This window comes from Kryptolebias marmoratus, linkage group LG5, assembly GCF_001649575.2.
Source record: "Kryptolebias marmoratus isolate JLee-2015 linkage group LG5, ASM164957v2, whole genome shotgun sequence".
Classification (NCBI taxonomy): Eukaryota; Metazoa; Chordata; class Actinopteri; order Cyprinodontiformes; family Rivulidae; genus Kryptolebias; species Kryptolebias marmoratus.
The window spans coordinates 8,701,082-8,718,429 of NC_051434.1; the positions used below are offsets into that span (position 1 = coordinate 8,701,082).

At 37.1% G+C, this 17,348-nt stretch overlaps 1 protein-coding gene across 1 annotated transcript in view; it reads left to right on the forward strand.

Moving 5' to 3' along the window:
• Positions 1 to 17,348, forward strand: part of csmd3b (CUB and Sushi multiple domains 3b) — a 355,638-nt gene that overhangs the window by 19,189 nt on the left and 319,101 nt on the right. The window lies entirely within an intron of this gene.

Consider the following 17,348-nt stretch of genomic DNA (forward strand, 5'->3'; position numbering starts at 1 on the left):
GGTCACTGAGAATACTAAAAAGTGCACTTGTGTTTACTTTATGGAAATGAAATTTGGATGTTCTTGTATTGTGATGTGTTGCCAGGGCTATAAATGACAAAAAGATGAAAACTTCTCAGGATTTGTTTGAACAGTGGATGAACTTAGCTGTGTCATAAATGTCAGTCCTATTGTCCTGCAGGCTTTGAGCAGCATTGAGAACAAATTGTCACATTTGGTTTCACAGAGAGGATTTGTGTTTTCATGTTGAAAATGTTATGCTGTTGCTGATGTTCAGCCATTCACCCCAACGCGCCATGATGGAGTGTCAGCTGAGCGTCAGCGGCCCGTCTGCTCCTGAACTGCAGACTTCTAAGAATCTATGGCAAACATGACATTTTCATCTTGACGCCCGGTAGTTTACAAAGCGTGAAAAAGGTGAGGATTAATTCAGTGTCTTATGAAACACAACACATTTAGGTTTGTGATTGACATATCCTCTGTGGGAAGTGTGCGAGTGTAAGATCCATCGAACATCCTGCAGTTGTCAAGCTTACATCTGTTGACTTGTTATGAATGTTCTGTTATGATATACTGAGCAGAAAACAACTTGTCTTACCTTCTTTCATTGTGTTCTTATAGACAGATGGTGTCATTACAGGTATCTAATGATAATCAAGAAAAGTCAGTCATGCAATCACCTTTAATCCATCACAGTGACAGAAAAAGCTCAACAATTGTCTTATTTTCGCTTTGCATTTGTGCCCTTTTTCATAGCTTTAGTCAATATGTGTGTATGAGTGATTGTTTTGATTGGAAACGGCTGCAAAAGAAAACTTTACGTATTAAAATATGCTTTTTTAAAACTGATTTCATCCTAATAAGTGTGATCATTTTCTCTTTTTTCACTATAAAAGTAGAAGTAAAAAAAAATCACAAAACATTAGGGCACCCCAAAACAGCCATTGTGAAGAAAGACCAAGAAATTACAATTCTGAATCTTGAAATTTTGTTCGAAAATTTCAAAGCCATGAGCAGCATTAAATAAGTGTCTATCACCCTTAAAATTAAATAACATATCCTTGCTTAAGATAAAGTTAATATGAGAGTTTGTTATTTTTGGGTAGCTGTATTCCTCAATTCACAGGAACTAAGAAAGTGCAGCTGAAGGGAATAATGAAAGGAAAGCTGGGGTTTGAAAAATAAATTAAAAAAATGGAAGAGGTAGCTTGCAGGATTGCTACAAAGGCCAATCAAAGCCCCTATTTGACTACAAAAGATCCTGCCATAGATCCACTGGACTTTGAAGTGGCAGCACACCGTTCTGCTCTGCACCTGCAAAAAATGTGACCTTCACGGAGAAGACCTCAGAACAAAGAATACTTCTCCAACACACGGTTGGATCAAGTGTGTGTTGGGGTTTGCCAGAAGGAGCACTGTACTGTTAGAAGTAAGAATTGGTACAATTTGTTACCAGCAACTCATGGAAGCAAATGCCGATCTGTTAGTGGTTAAACAAAAGATGAACATGAAGAGAAATCAACTTTCCCTTAGAAAATACTCTAAATTCGTAATTGTCTACCTCAAACAGTACAACTTAAAGCTTTCACCATGAACTTGATAATCTCTTGGAAACATCATCAAAACCACATGCAAAGTAATGGTATTTAGTCATTAAAATGTTTCTCACTTTTCGGATAATGTTCCTAAAACTTCAGTCTAAAACAAAGCCATGCTGGTGTGAAAGAGAAATAAGTTAGCTAATTAAACCTTAGAACAGGAGTTCAAAAACGATCGCACTATCTCTTTAAAGTCGTCATAATGTGACAGTTGTTTCATGACATGTAATTTTGGCAAACCAGTTTGTATTATTGTGGCAAACTCATATCTATACTTTAGTCCTAAAATGTTGCAGAGGTGTTCTAGAGTGGTGGCGTGTGAAAGTGCAAAATAAAAATAAAAAACTGGAGTAGATATTTTCTGGAGCATTTACCATAACTGCGTGTAGTGTATGTGGGTAGGAGCTATTTGTTTAGGCTCTTTTCTGCTGACCTGTGTTTTGCTTTCCATTTGCTCCTTCATATTGTGAATACGCCTCAATATAATTAGAATCACAACAAGGAGGCTCATCTGCTATTCTGAACATGTCAGAAGAAACGAGCAATTTCCTCAGCGTACTTTCTGCATCATGTCCTATCGCTTGTGTTCTGCAGACATATGCTGCCCGGCATCATCTCAATTTCATTTCCAGCTGCAAAAGCACATTTCAGTCCGAAAACCTTCCAGTATGAAGTACAAGTTTGAACTTCAACTGTGGAAAACGTCAGGACTCAATGCTACATATTGCTTCAGACATCAATGGTCACTCACAGTTAAAGGAACTTAACCAGGATCATTCATACTTTTACATGCCACCATGCTTGTAATTACTGTAAAAAGCAACAATACAGTACATTTGATGATCACTGTGACTTTTCAGGGAAAAACAAAATTCTGAGAATGAAAAGGGTTTTCTGCGAATTGTTGATGCGGGTTGTTGTTCTTACCTCTTTCATTTGGTCTAGATTGCAGTAAATTGACCCCTAATGTTGCTGTCTGCCCTTGGATGAAAAAGGAGAGCACCGGGAAGAAATGGGTGCAGTGGGTTCTAAGTAACCACGGTGGAAACAGTGGGGCTGCTGAAAATTATAATTGCGCCTCTTCCTCCAGCTCAGCGTGCTTTCAGCAATCCGGTGGGGTCACATTCGACAAACACAGGCACACCAAGGTTCAAACACAGAAAGTGAAAGTGTGGAAAGTGACAGTTTGTCTGGAAATGTGCATCAACACACACGCCTGCACACACACACATACCCCCTACGGAGACATTTCTTTTATGTTTTTAGACATTGCCCTTGTTCTGCAAATTCTCACTAGGAGTCAGTTTTTAGAGCATTTGTAAAATCTGTGCAGGAGTTACATTTTGTTCACTGCAAAATACAGGTATTGAACAAACTGCAGTTTTGGTAATACTTGAATTCCTATTAGCTGATATATGCACAAATCAAGCATGGTAAAGCTTGTTTTTTTAAAGCCATAGTACATCACATGAGAAGTCTTTTAAAGATAAATACTTTAGTGGAGAATGCTAAAAAACAGAGTTAGGCTTTCCTAATGGAAGTGGGAATTTGTTGAAAGGTATCTTACCATATCGTACCCGTTATTGTACCTATAGGTAATTAATTTATTTTTTTTGGACTGATGAGCTACAGCTAGACTGAGTGGGGTCACCATCTAAGTCAGGGGTGTCAAACTCCAGGCCTCAAGGTCCACCATCCTGGAAGGTTTAAGGTTTTCTGCTCCAACACACCTGATTCAAATGGTCTCCTCATCAAGTCCTCCACAAGTCAATCTTTTAAAGCATGTGTATTAAAGCAAGAACATATCTAAAATGTGAAGGACGCCGGCCCCAGAGGAATGGAGTTTGACACCTGATCTATTTTGAATGCTTCCGTCCATCTGATAATAACTCCAATTTAAAAAGAAGTCATAGCAGTTATTGCAAATGCTATTTTAAATCTTGACATAGTCTTTAAGATGGCCACCACAGCTGATGGACATTAGCCAACACACAATTGGCTGTAACCCTTCTCAGCACAACAGGACTTAAGTTCAAAACTGGGACGTGAAAGGGGGCGGGCGATATGCATTTCTTCAAGGAATGCCTTTTAAATATGCATTGAGGGGGGATTAAAATCGTATTTGTTAAAACAAACAACTTTGTGGTTCTAATTGTGACTGTCATCTTCGAACAGGGTGAGTCCAAAAGACAGGATTTGATATTGATTTTCCGTAATAGTTGAGTGTCAGGCTGATTGTGCTGCATGTGTTTGTCAGTATGTGTGAACATGTTTGTGTGTGTGTGTCACTCAGGTGGTTTATCTCAGCTTTGTGAGAGAGGCAGCAAATCTCCCTGTAATTACAATCTGAACAGCCCTGACATTTTACCAAGACTCTCTCAGGTGTGCGCACAAAAAGTGTGTCTACGCGCATGTGTGCATGTGTGTTTCGGTGTGTTCTGAAGGCCCTTTGTCTTTTGGGGCTGAAACAGCTGGGTGCTCCTCACTAATTAACAAGAAACCTCGTAATTACTGTTAACTGGCCTACTATAGCTGACTGAGAGGGAGAGGGAAGAGATGGAGAGACAGAGGCACACGGGCAAATATTTCTTTAATATCAGCTTCCTCCTAGTGATGTAATGGTTCTGTGGTTTTCTGTAAAAGACTGGGTTAAAATACAAAAACATACCTGAGCTGCAATGTGTATTGTGCTAAAAACAAAAAATATACAGTAGATATCAAATTGTTTTCCTGTTTGATTTATTTTCTCATAACACTACATCTACAGAACTGATGGGTTTTAGGACACAGCATCAGCACTGTATCATATTAGATTGCAGCCGTCAGCAAAAACGTCCTACTATTGCCAATTTATACAAATTTAACTTTGCTCACTGTTATATCATGTAACTGTTTGCTTGGTTGTCTGTTGGTCTGTTAGTAAACACATTTTATGAACCAGTGGACAGATTGTAATGCACATCAGCAGCTGACGAACTGGAGGTAACCTGATTCAAGATGGGTTTGCTAATTGACCTTAGCAAAACACAAAAACGATGCTACCTTTTTCTGAATTCAAACCAGACAAGAGTAGAGTAAAGTGAGTGATATAATTTTAATTAAGAGTGCAAGGTAATAATAAGTTCATAAATAAGTGGGAAATAGTCATTTTTTGCATCTCATACACTGACATAACCAGGGCCAGAGGTGGAGCTCATATACGTAGACATGTGGGAGCCCATGTGAACATTTTTAGGCTGAACAGATGCTGAGGCAAAAAACTGACTAAATATGGGCTATGTGATTAATATTTTTTTTAATATCTGCATTGGTTTTATATCAGTATTTAGCAACAGTTATGGATAAACACTATTCTTAATGAGGTTTTTGGGTCTCTGGCATTGAAGCACTCAACATGTTTTACACCAACCTGTCATAGTGTGACCCTTTTTTGTCTTCCTCATTTTTATAACATGACCAGGCACCTTTGTAGTCCCTAAGAGTCATCCCTTACATACTCTGATAACATACAGATCACACAATATCTTTGTTTAAATACAAGTCAGGCAGCGATTCACATTCCTTCGAGAAATGCTACTTTTTATTTTACAAGTAATTGTTTGAGGTGATTTTGTTTGATTGTTCTGCTAAGCCCTATGATTCAATTTTATTAGGATGTTTGTTTTTTTTAAGTTTAAAATTTTGTCGCCTCAAATGTCTTGTACTGTCTGGACACGAATGGCTATTTTCACGAGTCGACTTTTACCCTTAAATTTTCAGATAGTTTTCCTGAGTGCAAGCATTTAAGAATGCAAATGTACCCAACATAACTGAGCTTATTGCAGAGCTTATCTGGCTAGTTCTGGATTAAAAGACTAATGTGGTCACAGCAGGTAGTTCTTTAGAAAAACTCATGAACGGCAAGCGTACACCCTGATATCATTTCCTGCTCTCCGCTTGGCCGCATGTCGCTTTCCTCAGTCATCTATATTGCAGAACTGTCTAAATATATGTAGAAGTGAGAAATACAAATGCAGCTATGAACAGAGATTGATATAAATCCTTTATCGTGCTCTGGTAAAGAATGTAAATTTCAGCAGTGTACCTTTCTGCATCATGTGTGCAATCCCCTGGTGCCACTTTGGAGTATTATCGGTTGTAAGGAAGTGTCTCACACTAATAATCTCCCACTTGGAAGAAGATGCTTTTACAGGAAACGGAGGAGAAGGTCTTAAGGGACTATTTCAAGCGTTGATTTGGGGAGAAAAAAAGTAGGTAAATTAGAGAATATAATTAGGTACTTGGCAGTAAGCACTACAGTAGTGAATACAGGAATGCTGTCCCATTTTATCCCCCAAGCTGCCAAAGTTAAAATAAACTCTTTTTTTTTTTTAAAGTCGGATTATCATTGTAATTCTGGTGTTTTTCACACAGCTGTGCTTTTTGATGTCTTATCAATTTATATATGTTTAGGAGTATTTTTTATGGATTAAGCTTTTATATATGTCAGATGACTATGTCACGAATTCAAGTCTTTTTGTTTTGGCTTTCTGTCTTGGTGCTTTGTTTTCAGGGGTTATGTTTTCTTTTATGTTTCTGTTTGGGTTTATTGTATCTTTTATTTTATTATTTAGTCTTCTGGGTTTTGGTTTAGTTCTTGTTGTGTTTGTTTCTTGTCATTCTCCACTTGTCCCCAGTCAGCACTTGTTTACCTGCCACGCCCATCTCCACCTGCCCGCAATTGTTATCACTCACCTGTGCCCACTTCCCATAATTATCCTCTGTCTTTAACACCCGGTCATCTCCTCCAATTACTCGCTGTTTCATTGTTGCTATTTGTCTCTTGTCCCTCAGCTCTTGTTGTCACGTTCCTTGTCCTGCCTTGCCTTGTCTCGTCTCGTCTCCCCTCGCCTCACCCTTTTTGTTTTTCTTTGGATTTCGTTACATTTAGTTGTGCTGCCCCGTCAGCTTTTTATTTTTCGTTTCTTTTATTTATTTTTTAAATAAATTTTCATTTTTATCATGAGTCTGCGCTCCGGGTTCATCTCTTTCTTCACCGCCCGTCGTGACAGACTATAGTTTTTGATTCAATTCAGTTCAGCTCAGTTTATTTACATATACAATTAATATACAACCAAAATAGCAAGTTTAAAACAGATCCAAATTCGAATCTAATTAAAATCACTTCAAGTGAATTATATTGTAATACATTCACATACACTACATTATGAAATACTAATTAGTAAAAAGTTCTTCTTTTGGCACAATCCCCCATCCTGAACAAGCACAGAACGGACAGAAGAAAGGAAAGACTCCCTTTCAACAGGGAAAAACAAATTGAGCAGAACCAGACTCAGGATGGGTGGCCATTTTCCTTGACTGGTTTTGGTAGTGAAAGGACAGGAATGAGGCAAAGTTGCTGATGGCAATAACTGCAAATACAAATGGTAGAAAGTAAAATTAGTGTTGGTTGACACATGACACAACATTCAAACCACAACAGAAAATGTGCCACTACACTGTTGCACAATGCAACATTGGCATGGTTAGGAAAAAAAAATATATTGTTGTGATCATGAACATAAAATCCCTGTTTTTGTTAGGTCTAAATGTCAGTGCTGCCACTTTGTTTTCATCACTTAGAGCTGCAAAGTTAACTTTCAGTCTGTGTGTGTGTGCTTTTGTTTGTATACATGATTATGGTGAGCCTATAATGTCACTTTTGTCTGTCTCACCGTCTCCGTCACGTTGCCCTGGAAGGAAGTTAAACACGGCCTTGAAAGGTCAAATAAATCAGCTGAGATACAACAGTAATTAGAAAATAATTCACGCTCGCTTTTGTTTTGTAATGATTAAAACTGTTAATACATACAAGTCCAACAGATGCAACATTTACATGCATAATGACTCTTTCAGGTGTTGAATAAACTGTACAATGGATTTTTTATATATATATATATTCTAAAAAAGTTGCTCATGAGACAAAAGTCTCACAGTAAAGCTTACAGTTCTAGTTACAATAAATAACAGAATATTATTCATTATTTGTGTATGCATACTTTATATTTCTGTGCTGTGTGTGCTGTTTTTGTCCAAATAATTTCCAGGTTTAGGCAGTTCACTATTGATTTTCGCGTTTATGCATGCGTGTGTGTTAGAGAGTATAATGGTCATGTCACGCTATGTTGATTTTCATGTCAGACGGCAGAGTTCTCTCCTCACTCCATTACTTTCCATTCTGTCTGTGTGTGTGTGTTCGTGTGTGTAGATGCTTGCATGCATCTGTCTGCCCATGTTTTTTTTTTTTTTTTGCCCAGAACAGTTCTTGTCCTCCTTTTTATTCCCTTCCCACTTAAAACTGTTTATTTCTTCCTTTACTCTCGCTCACACGCACAAGCACCACCAGACCACATCCTGCGAAGGTGAAATAAATGAAAAACTAAAAAAATAAATTCCATGTCCTTATACGTTTTAAAAAAAAATGTTTTAAAAACTGCTTAAAACAATGTATGGAAACTGAAAATAAGCAACTGCACGGTCATTAATAACAGATGGAAGCTGCCACGCTGCATTTAATCACAGGTGTTGCCTTCTAAAATGCACATAATGCATTCTGTTTTTTTATTTTATTTTTTTGTTTTTGTTCATTAATTTTTCTTCACAAGGCGGCATCCATTTCAATGTTGCAATTTCCCAATGAAATGTCTGCTTGTGCATCTGAGCTGCTGGAATCTACAAAGAACTGTACGTAATGTTTTTAACGAGAAATCACTCAAGATAGAAAGTGATGAGTTCAGACAAAGAGAAGCTGAAAACTAGAACAATATTTGCATAGGGTGAAGTGTGTTCAGAGTCAACCGTTTGAGGATTAGTTTTCAAAAGAGTGAAGCTGCTGTTTTCAGGGAAAAGTAGCACACCTTTCCCCTAACTTCCTTCTACTAAGTTGATATAAATTAAGTTGACGTTACATGTAAATAACTGACTACATTTTAATGGCTCAGTTTTTTGCATCCAGCAAAAAAAAAAAAAAGGAATGCATTAATGAATGTTAGGCAACTTAGATGCAAATACAGTGATTTCAAACATATTAGTGAAATGTTAACTTGACAACATTCGACAACAACACGTTCAAACTACTTGGCTAAAAATAAATTTAAAAACATGACTGTGATCTGCTTTGATGTGCAAAAAGAGCACAATGACTTATGACAGTGTGATCATTCCATTAAGCTAAAAGAGCCTTTTTTCCTTAATCATAACCAACGTGTGTTTGTTGCCGGAGTGTAGACCACTTCTGTGCAGTGATAGGCAAGCTCTTTGGATAGTCAAAGTGGCTGAAATCAGATATTTAGTTCTTTACTATTTTTGTGGTTACCGTCAGTTGGACTCCACTCGTAAGTTAAAATAAACTGGATTATTGACATAGAAACAGGAAATGGCAAATAATTCACAAGAGAAATACAAAAACTTGTGAATGCATACTCCTCACCACCGTGCATGCCAAAGTTTTGAACTAAGATACCATTCAGTCTGTTCAAGAATATGATGCACATCACCCCCCACTAGTAACACACCATTAACTGTGGAGTCCATCTTAAATCCAATTGATTCCAAAAGTTAATCAACTGTTTTAGACAAAAGTGTCTTTGAATATGTGAGCATTCAAACTATGTGTTAAGAAGACCTCTCAGCTACTACCACAACAAACTGTAATCTAATATCTGTAAAACTTTACTAACCTATAGTAATTTTTGTGTTTGCTAAAGTCATTATCTGTTGTAGCCATCTTGAATCGGGTTGTCAGTTATTAGTTGTAGATGTATTAGTTATTTAGTTGTAGATCAATTGTAGCATAGTTTTAACTAAAACTAGGAAAATAGTAGCTGAGAGACAAAACTAACAGAAGAATAGGTAAAAGCTAAAAGCAGCAAAACAGTACTCAAAGTTAAAATTAAGCAGCTATGCAGCACAAAGTTCTTCAAAGATTTAAAAAGCTGCATTGCTGTGAGAAAAAAAAAAGGAAATAATAAAAAAGGTAAATAGTCATAGCCGATTGTTTTGATATCTGAACGGCTGAAATAGTTGAATGTATGTTGCAGTAGTTAGTGCAAAAACATACGGATAAAACTTTACACAGGAAAACAAAAGTGTATTCCTTGGCCAGAATGTGCAAATTGTAGGGCTAAGTGGTTGGGTGAAGAGTGAAATGGGTTTCACCTTCAGACATGATCAGATCCTCAGGGACCGCTCATCAAAGTCGGCCTGTTATGTTAGAAACCGGCTCAAAGTGTGCATCTCATTACAGATATGACATCCAGATCAGTTTTATTTCAGTGCACAGTTTGGCCGGCTTCTGTGATTTGGGTCACTGATGCTGTTATAAAGTTCGAGGAGCGGATCCTTTGTTCACTTTTTGTGGAGCAGCTCCAGGGATTGTCTCAGCATGACATCACCACCAGCGCCTCACTCTTTGTATACCCAGTGCCTTTCAGGTTCCTTTTGTGATGAAATGTTGTAATTTACTTTTATGCGGGACCTTCTCTGCCTTTACCAACCTCGCCAACTTCCACTTCACTGAGTGGCTGACTACGCATGCCTTTCAGCATTCCCCAGGCACAAGTATTGAACTTATTTTACTGAGAAGTGTTAGACATGTAGCCAGGGAAAAGAGTCATTCAGCTTTTAACTCAGTATGCCTCGTGTCTGTATTGTATTCGCCTATCGGTGCCTTTGAAAGGGAAGAAGTATTTGCATGTCACCGTTTGTGTGATTTTGAGCTTTGATACAAAATATTACTTTTTAGTTAAAGGTTGCACAATGTTGAGGGGTGTTGGGTCAGTAAATAAAACCCTCACAAATCTGCTGCTATCAAAATATTAAATGATAACTACTTTCTGGGAGTTTCATTAAAATCTATCCACTGGTTTATGAAATATTTTGCTATTGCTTTTTTTGGCTGTGGGCAATAAAGATGGGGATGGATTGACTAATTTCATTATCGAAAAAAAATGTTCTAAAATATTCTCTAACATAAAAAAATATTGAAAAGAGCTTACTCCCATTGACAATATTGGAGTGTAACAATTAACCTGTTATGAAAAGAAAATTTGGATCTCTTTTGAAAATGTCTTTTTTTTATTTTAATAAGCAGTTTACGAACACCATTCTGCATTCACAATAAATTCCAACAGCATAATACTTCAGCAGAATAGTCCAAGTGCTAAACTAGCCTATGTTCTGTTCATCTGGTGCACTACAAAAAGAAAAATGCAACAAAGAAGATTTTGAACTGTTCAGCAACTCAAATATTTCTTTTTTTTTAAATCAGGGACAGGAAAACTTTTCGCTTTCAAAACTACAGGATCTGGTCTCCTCAATCCCCAAACGGTTAGCAAGTGTTGTTGAAAAAGGTGATGCAACACGGTGGTAAACACGGCCTCGTCGTAACTTTGAAAATGTTTTGCTGCCCTCATATTTTTTTTTAAAAAGCACATACTTTTCACCACAGGAAAAGTAAGCTTAAAAACATTATTTACATTTTGCAACATTTTAACATTTTTTTTTTTATTATACTTCTCCCCTTAGATTCAGTAATGAGTTCCACACACGCCTTTTTATCTGAGCTGCAGTTCGAATGTAATCATGCACTTAGCAGCCATACTTGTCTTCATTCACTTGCTTTCTGGCAACTGTAAGGGATCCCAAGGACCTGGACTAGTATCTATACACAAAGCACTGCTAATATATAGTGATCCCTATGCTAAGCCTTTTATCGCAGCAATTAGCTGGATGTCTCTTAACGGCTGGAGGAGAGAAGGGCTTTAAAAGGGGCCGGCGCAGGTGCAAGGCAGCAGCATGAATTAAGAGTGGATTTGGTAAAATAATCATTTACACTTTGACTGAATGAGTGACACATGGGGTTGTTTTTTTATTAAATTTTTTTTTATTTTTAACCTGCTGACTGGCCAACTGGCTGACCAGTGCAGAAGGACTTTGATTGAACCCTGGCTGGCAGACGGATAAACAAATCTGTTTGCTGATTTTCTCACAATTCTGCTTCTGCAAGTTCATATTTAATGCATAAATTATTTGATCATTTTTTTGCTAGAGTAATTTTAACTAATTTAAATGGCCAAATATACGAATGTGTGCATATTCTGTGTTTTTTTTTTTTACTTATATTGTTTATTTACTTTATTTATATAATACCAATTCATGACAAGTCATCTTGGCACTATACAAAAGACAAAACAAGTCCAAATCATAATTCCAATAGATCCAGCATAAAATCCATTTAGTCAGTTCATTCCTATTATAATACAGTACCTTTACATACAGTAGATGAAATTCCCAAATGGTACAAGTTATCTAAGGAAGCCAGCAGACTGCGTTGAATTTTTCGCTTGTAGGTAGCCCCCATTCTGAGGAGCACATTGGCTGCAGCAGAAAGGAATCCTATTTACCTTCTAACAGGAAGAAACCTCCAGCAGAACCAGGCTTAGGAAAAGAGGCTATCTTCCTGGACAGGGTTTGATATAAAGAGACAGACAAACAAGGAAGGATTTGCCAGGTGTAGTTACGAAGAAACCCACACAAACAAAACCTAAGAAAACACATGTTAATGGCAGCAATAATTGCATGTACAAACATGGAGAGTAGAAACAGTAAAAATAGCAGCGTGAGGAAATTTGGTCAGTATGTCCTCCAGCAGTATAAAACTGTGGCAGCGTAACTAAGGGATAGTTCAGGAAACCAAGCCAACCCTAACTATAGGATAAATCAAGTCTTAAAAGTGTACTGGATGTCAGCCTCATGAATAAAATCTGGAATCTGGTTCCACACGAGAGGAGACTGATAACTGGAAGCTCTGCCTCCCATTCTACTTTTAGGAACTCTAGGAACCACAAGTAAACATGTAGTCTGGGAGCGAGGAAAATATGAATCAATAAGATCTTTAATATAAAATGGAGCTTGGCTGTTAAGAGCTTTGTATGTCAGAAGTAACGTTTCAAATTTTATTCTGAACTTCTGCAGGAAACATATGAAGAGTAGCTAAAATGGAAGAAATATAATCTCTTCTGCTTCAGAACTCTGGCAGTAGCATTTGGACATCCCAATAAAAAAATATTACAAGTTCAGCCTAGAAGTGATAAATGCATGGAGCAGTTTTTCTGCATCATTTTGAGACAAGCTGTTTCTAATTTTAGTGATATTGCTCAGGTTCTGATAAGAATGTGGGAGTTAAAAAACTAAAAAGACAGATATTCTAAGTCATTTCTGTACATGAAAGGACTGATAAAAGATGTGGCAGAATCTAAGAGTTCACCATATGTGCTTAATTTATGCAATATCACCCAGCAAATGTGGGGTACACCTTATTGGATGGTTTTAAAAAACAAAAACACTTTTTACCATACGGCAGGGTTTGTTCACAAAATGTTTTTGTGAATCATTTTATTTGCATTTGTGAACCATACTGTCTTTAGATGTTTGTGTGTGTGTAAAAGTATTAAATTCAGCTCAGGGTGGCTAAATGCAATCATATGGCACACTGAGGGACTACACTTGACTAAGAGACAAACAATGTTTGGTAAGTGCGTGCATCTCAACGTGACGCCACATGCTCAACGCGTGTGCGCCTTTATGTCACGGCAGACGGTTGGTGTTTAAAGAGCTCCCTCTTCAATCTGACAAAGGCATCAATGCAAATTGTTCTGAGAGAGACACACGGGTGGGAAGCGGATAAATACATCAAAAAACAACTTGGGGATTTGAAGTGATTTGTTTTCATTTAACTTCCTGATCGAAGGCACACACCCACACTATGAAACATCACGGTGACATAAAGATGGACACAAACTCACTCAACCAGAGAGACAATTGAACCTTCAGACAATAAGTTACTTGAACTTAAAACGAGAAGAAAAAAATAAGGTGACACCAAGATGGAAGGGAGCGAGGAAAACAAGCAGACGGGAAGGTGTGCATGTTGTTAAACTACCAAGACGGGGGGTGGGAGTGTACTTGTGTGATGGCTGCAGAGTCGTGCAAAAGATGTGACTAAACAGATAAAAAACAGATGACTGGCTATCATCGGGGAGAAAAAAGCTTTAAAACAAATAAAGAGAGACAGAAAGGCAATTTATTCACTTGTCAAACATCTGAATGTAGCTTCAGGTTATGGTTAATGTCAAAAACAAATTATCGTTTTATACTAGCCTGACATAACTGCAATTTTAAAGGTTTATGACACCACACGAGGAGGCTGGGACAATTTCCCTTGTGGGAGATTTATAGCTGAGAAAGTTGTCATCGGATGTGGTTAGCTCTAATGGATAGACAGGTTTTCCCTCGTCTTCCACTCATTGCAAATTCCCTTAACGTGGTCTTTGTTTGCAAATTTTGAGACAACGGTATCCGGGGACATTTTTTAGCCTCCTATTCATCAGGCTAATTTAAGAAAAACACAAACATTCACACGCACATTTCAATTTGTCTCCCGGCAAGACCGGAAACAAGCACCTCTTGTCTTGAATGCTGCTGCTCAGAAAGCTTATATTTATGTAAATTAAGGTAATTAACTAAGCTCAGTCAAAGACAAAATCAGGAGTTTAGCATTTATCTAACCACTGTTCAAGACCTCACCTTGAGGACCACCTCCACCAGTTTCTAACTCATCTTTTCATGCATCTATATGAATGTCAGGATTGTTAAGAACGATCCTAAATGTCAATAAAAACAATGAATCTAATGACAGAGCAACAGCTAAAGAACAGACGGAGAAGAGCCAAATGATTCAGGTTCAAATTTCGGACAGTCTTGCTGTGAAGGAACCGTGCCTATTGTCTGAGCCACCGTGAATAACACGATTTAATTCTTCATATTCTAATCTAGAGCTGAGGGAGAGAAAAACTGTCATTGTTTTAAAGCTTAAAAAGCCCCTTGTTTTGGCTCTGCAAGATGCTTTTAAAATGCTGTCAACCTGCTTCAGGCTTTGTCTACATTTTGACTGATTGGATTGTCTTTCAATCGATTGCCTCATTTGACACATGAAACAACAGGGAAGTCTTTTGAGATCAGCCTATATTGATTTTGAGGCAGTGTAACCTTTGACTTTTTTAAGTTTACCTCATCAGCAACACAGATCTTTATTTTAAACTTTGAAGCAAAGATTTAAAAAAAAAAAGAAATCTGTTAGATTTGCACCATCTTGAATGATCTAATTAACCAGAGACATGCATGTTCGGCTCATTGTTTTGTTTTTCTCTCTGTCCGTCTGTTGACTGGACTTTTCAGTTTCAAACTTGACCAAAGTCATTCCAATAACACAAACACACACACACATAAGCGCCCAGACTCCCCAGTTACCTCTTTTGCCTTCTGCAATACACTGATAAGGCCCTCTCTGTCTCTCCCTTCATGTCTCTCACATTTTCTTTGTGTCTCTTGCATTTTCCATGCTCGTTTTTTCTTTTTTGTTGGGTTTTGTTGCATCCAGGACTCTTGTTCTGTCTGCCCATATCTGTCCATCATTGTCCCCATGGCATCGCTTTCTTTTTTATCCCGTTCATTCTCTGTTCATCTCTTCACCTTCACGTTCTTTGCCCCTTTATCAACCTTTCATTTTGCTTTTCAATTTGTTATTTTTCCCTCACGATCTCTGGTTTTCTCAAAAATATTTGATGTTTGTATTCTGTTTAGAACTTATAACAATTTGGGACTTTATTTTGAAAGAAGGACTCAAGCAGTAAAGAGTAGTTTAACAAGATTGCCCAAAGATAATACATATAATGTTTACATTTCAGAAGGATTGTTATATTTACAAAATACCTTTTAGACAATGACAGATTCTCTAAAAATGTAAAGACAACTCTTTTTGTGGTCTTTTTAGCACATTACAGAAAAACATGGTCAAAGCATATCACAACAACATATTGCAGCATTACCTAATATATACACACAAGGGTATTTTATTAAATGGTACTTTTAAAATTTTATTTGTAGAATTGTTGACTTCAGTTATCTGTGAAGCTCTACAAGGAAATGATGACCCTTTGGAAGTCTTTCAAACTTGAGATGTGTTGGGCTTGAACTACACCACTTTAAATGGGCACAGTAAAATGTTTTACTTTATCGAAATATAACATTTTATCGTCAGCATACAGACTGATATTTTGGTAGATATTTTGTATGAATAAACAATAGCATCTGAGGAAGAATCTCTGCAAAGGGCCAACTGGGTTTTCAAAAACTGTGTGGTTGAAGAGGACAAGATTTGACATTTACATGCACTTGTTTCTGATTGTTTGTGTGCAAAATACATCATAATCAAAGGCAAAATCGCTCACTTTTGTTGCTTTGGATAAATTATCTGTGGGGCGGTAATTGACAAATTAAATCAAGCTTTCAGTGGGTCTTTCAGAAGCCTGTAAATATAATCACTACCACCATTCAAATGTTAAAGTGTCTTCCAGTTAATGAAAAGATTGTAATTGTGTTTTTACTGTGTCTTTATTAGTCAAATGCTTGTTGAACCTGCATCAGTGGTAAGACTGGAGAGGATAGTTACCTTGTATTGGTCTGTGGTAAAGAATCATGGCTTTTGTTAGGCTTTTTATACATATAATGGGATTCACTGATGCAGACACTGATATCACATCTAGATCTTGTAAAAAGAGTGTATCAGTTATGGAGAGTTTTAGGAAGGCAAAATCAGATAAAGAATGTGTAAACAAGAGCCATTTTGTGAATGCATTCCAGTATTATTCAAATTGAAAGTTGATGAATGGCAATTTTATTTCTTTTCTGTATTATAACACAAATCATCTCAGTGAAAATAGAGTGAAACAAACAAACAAAAACAAAACAAAGTGTGCTGTCAGTGCAGGATATCAACCCATGAGAGAATCCCATCTGAAATGGATATCGTAGATCGTAGATCTATATCAGAAAATGTAATGTAGAAGAATGGGTTAGGTATTTTATTTTCTTCTTGTGTTTAGAAGAATTTATGGTGACAAAATAAGAGAGTTAGCTCAATGAAACAGACTTTCAACCTAATGTCACAGTGTGCAGTGGAGGAAGCTTTGCTTTTCTTAATAAGATATGAGCTCCCTGGAAAACATTTTGAAAGGTTTTTATAGTGTGCTATTTTTGCTTTATAATAGCCTCAGAAAAAGTATCTCTCTTTCTCTGACACTCACCTCTTGGCATCCCTGCTTCTGTTTGGCTTTCTTACATTTTTTTTCAGTGAGAGGGCAACACTCCTGCTGATTATTAGCAATTACTGGAAATATGATGAATATTTTATGCAGGTTTTAGTGAATAAGGTTATGTTTAATCATAGTTTTGTTTTTCATCATTTTGTTAAGTAGCACTGAGGCTTTGCCCAATCTAGTCCAGGCACTGGGGGATTTTGTAGTGATTCTTATTCTCTCTCCTGACCCACATAAAGAGCACCTTCCAAATTACACAATAAGTAGTGACTAGGATTATAAATATTAAAGTTAAAAAGCAACCCCCACTTCACCATGAATGTGCTGAGAATGAGGCATAAGGACACAGACTACTAACTCTCTATATTATACTTAATTGCTGATTTTGCTCACAATTCATGAACAATACAATCACTTTGAAAAAACACACATCTTAGATACCTATATAAATCACGTTTAAAGAGAAGCCGGTCTTTTTTAGTTATGCATCGTGGTATCACCGTCAAAGATTGTTTTTGTTGTGACTTTTTCTGATTTCTTTAAAAATATATTTTGG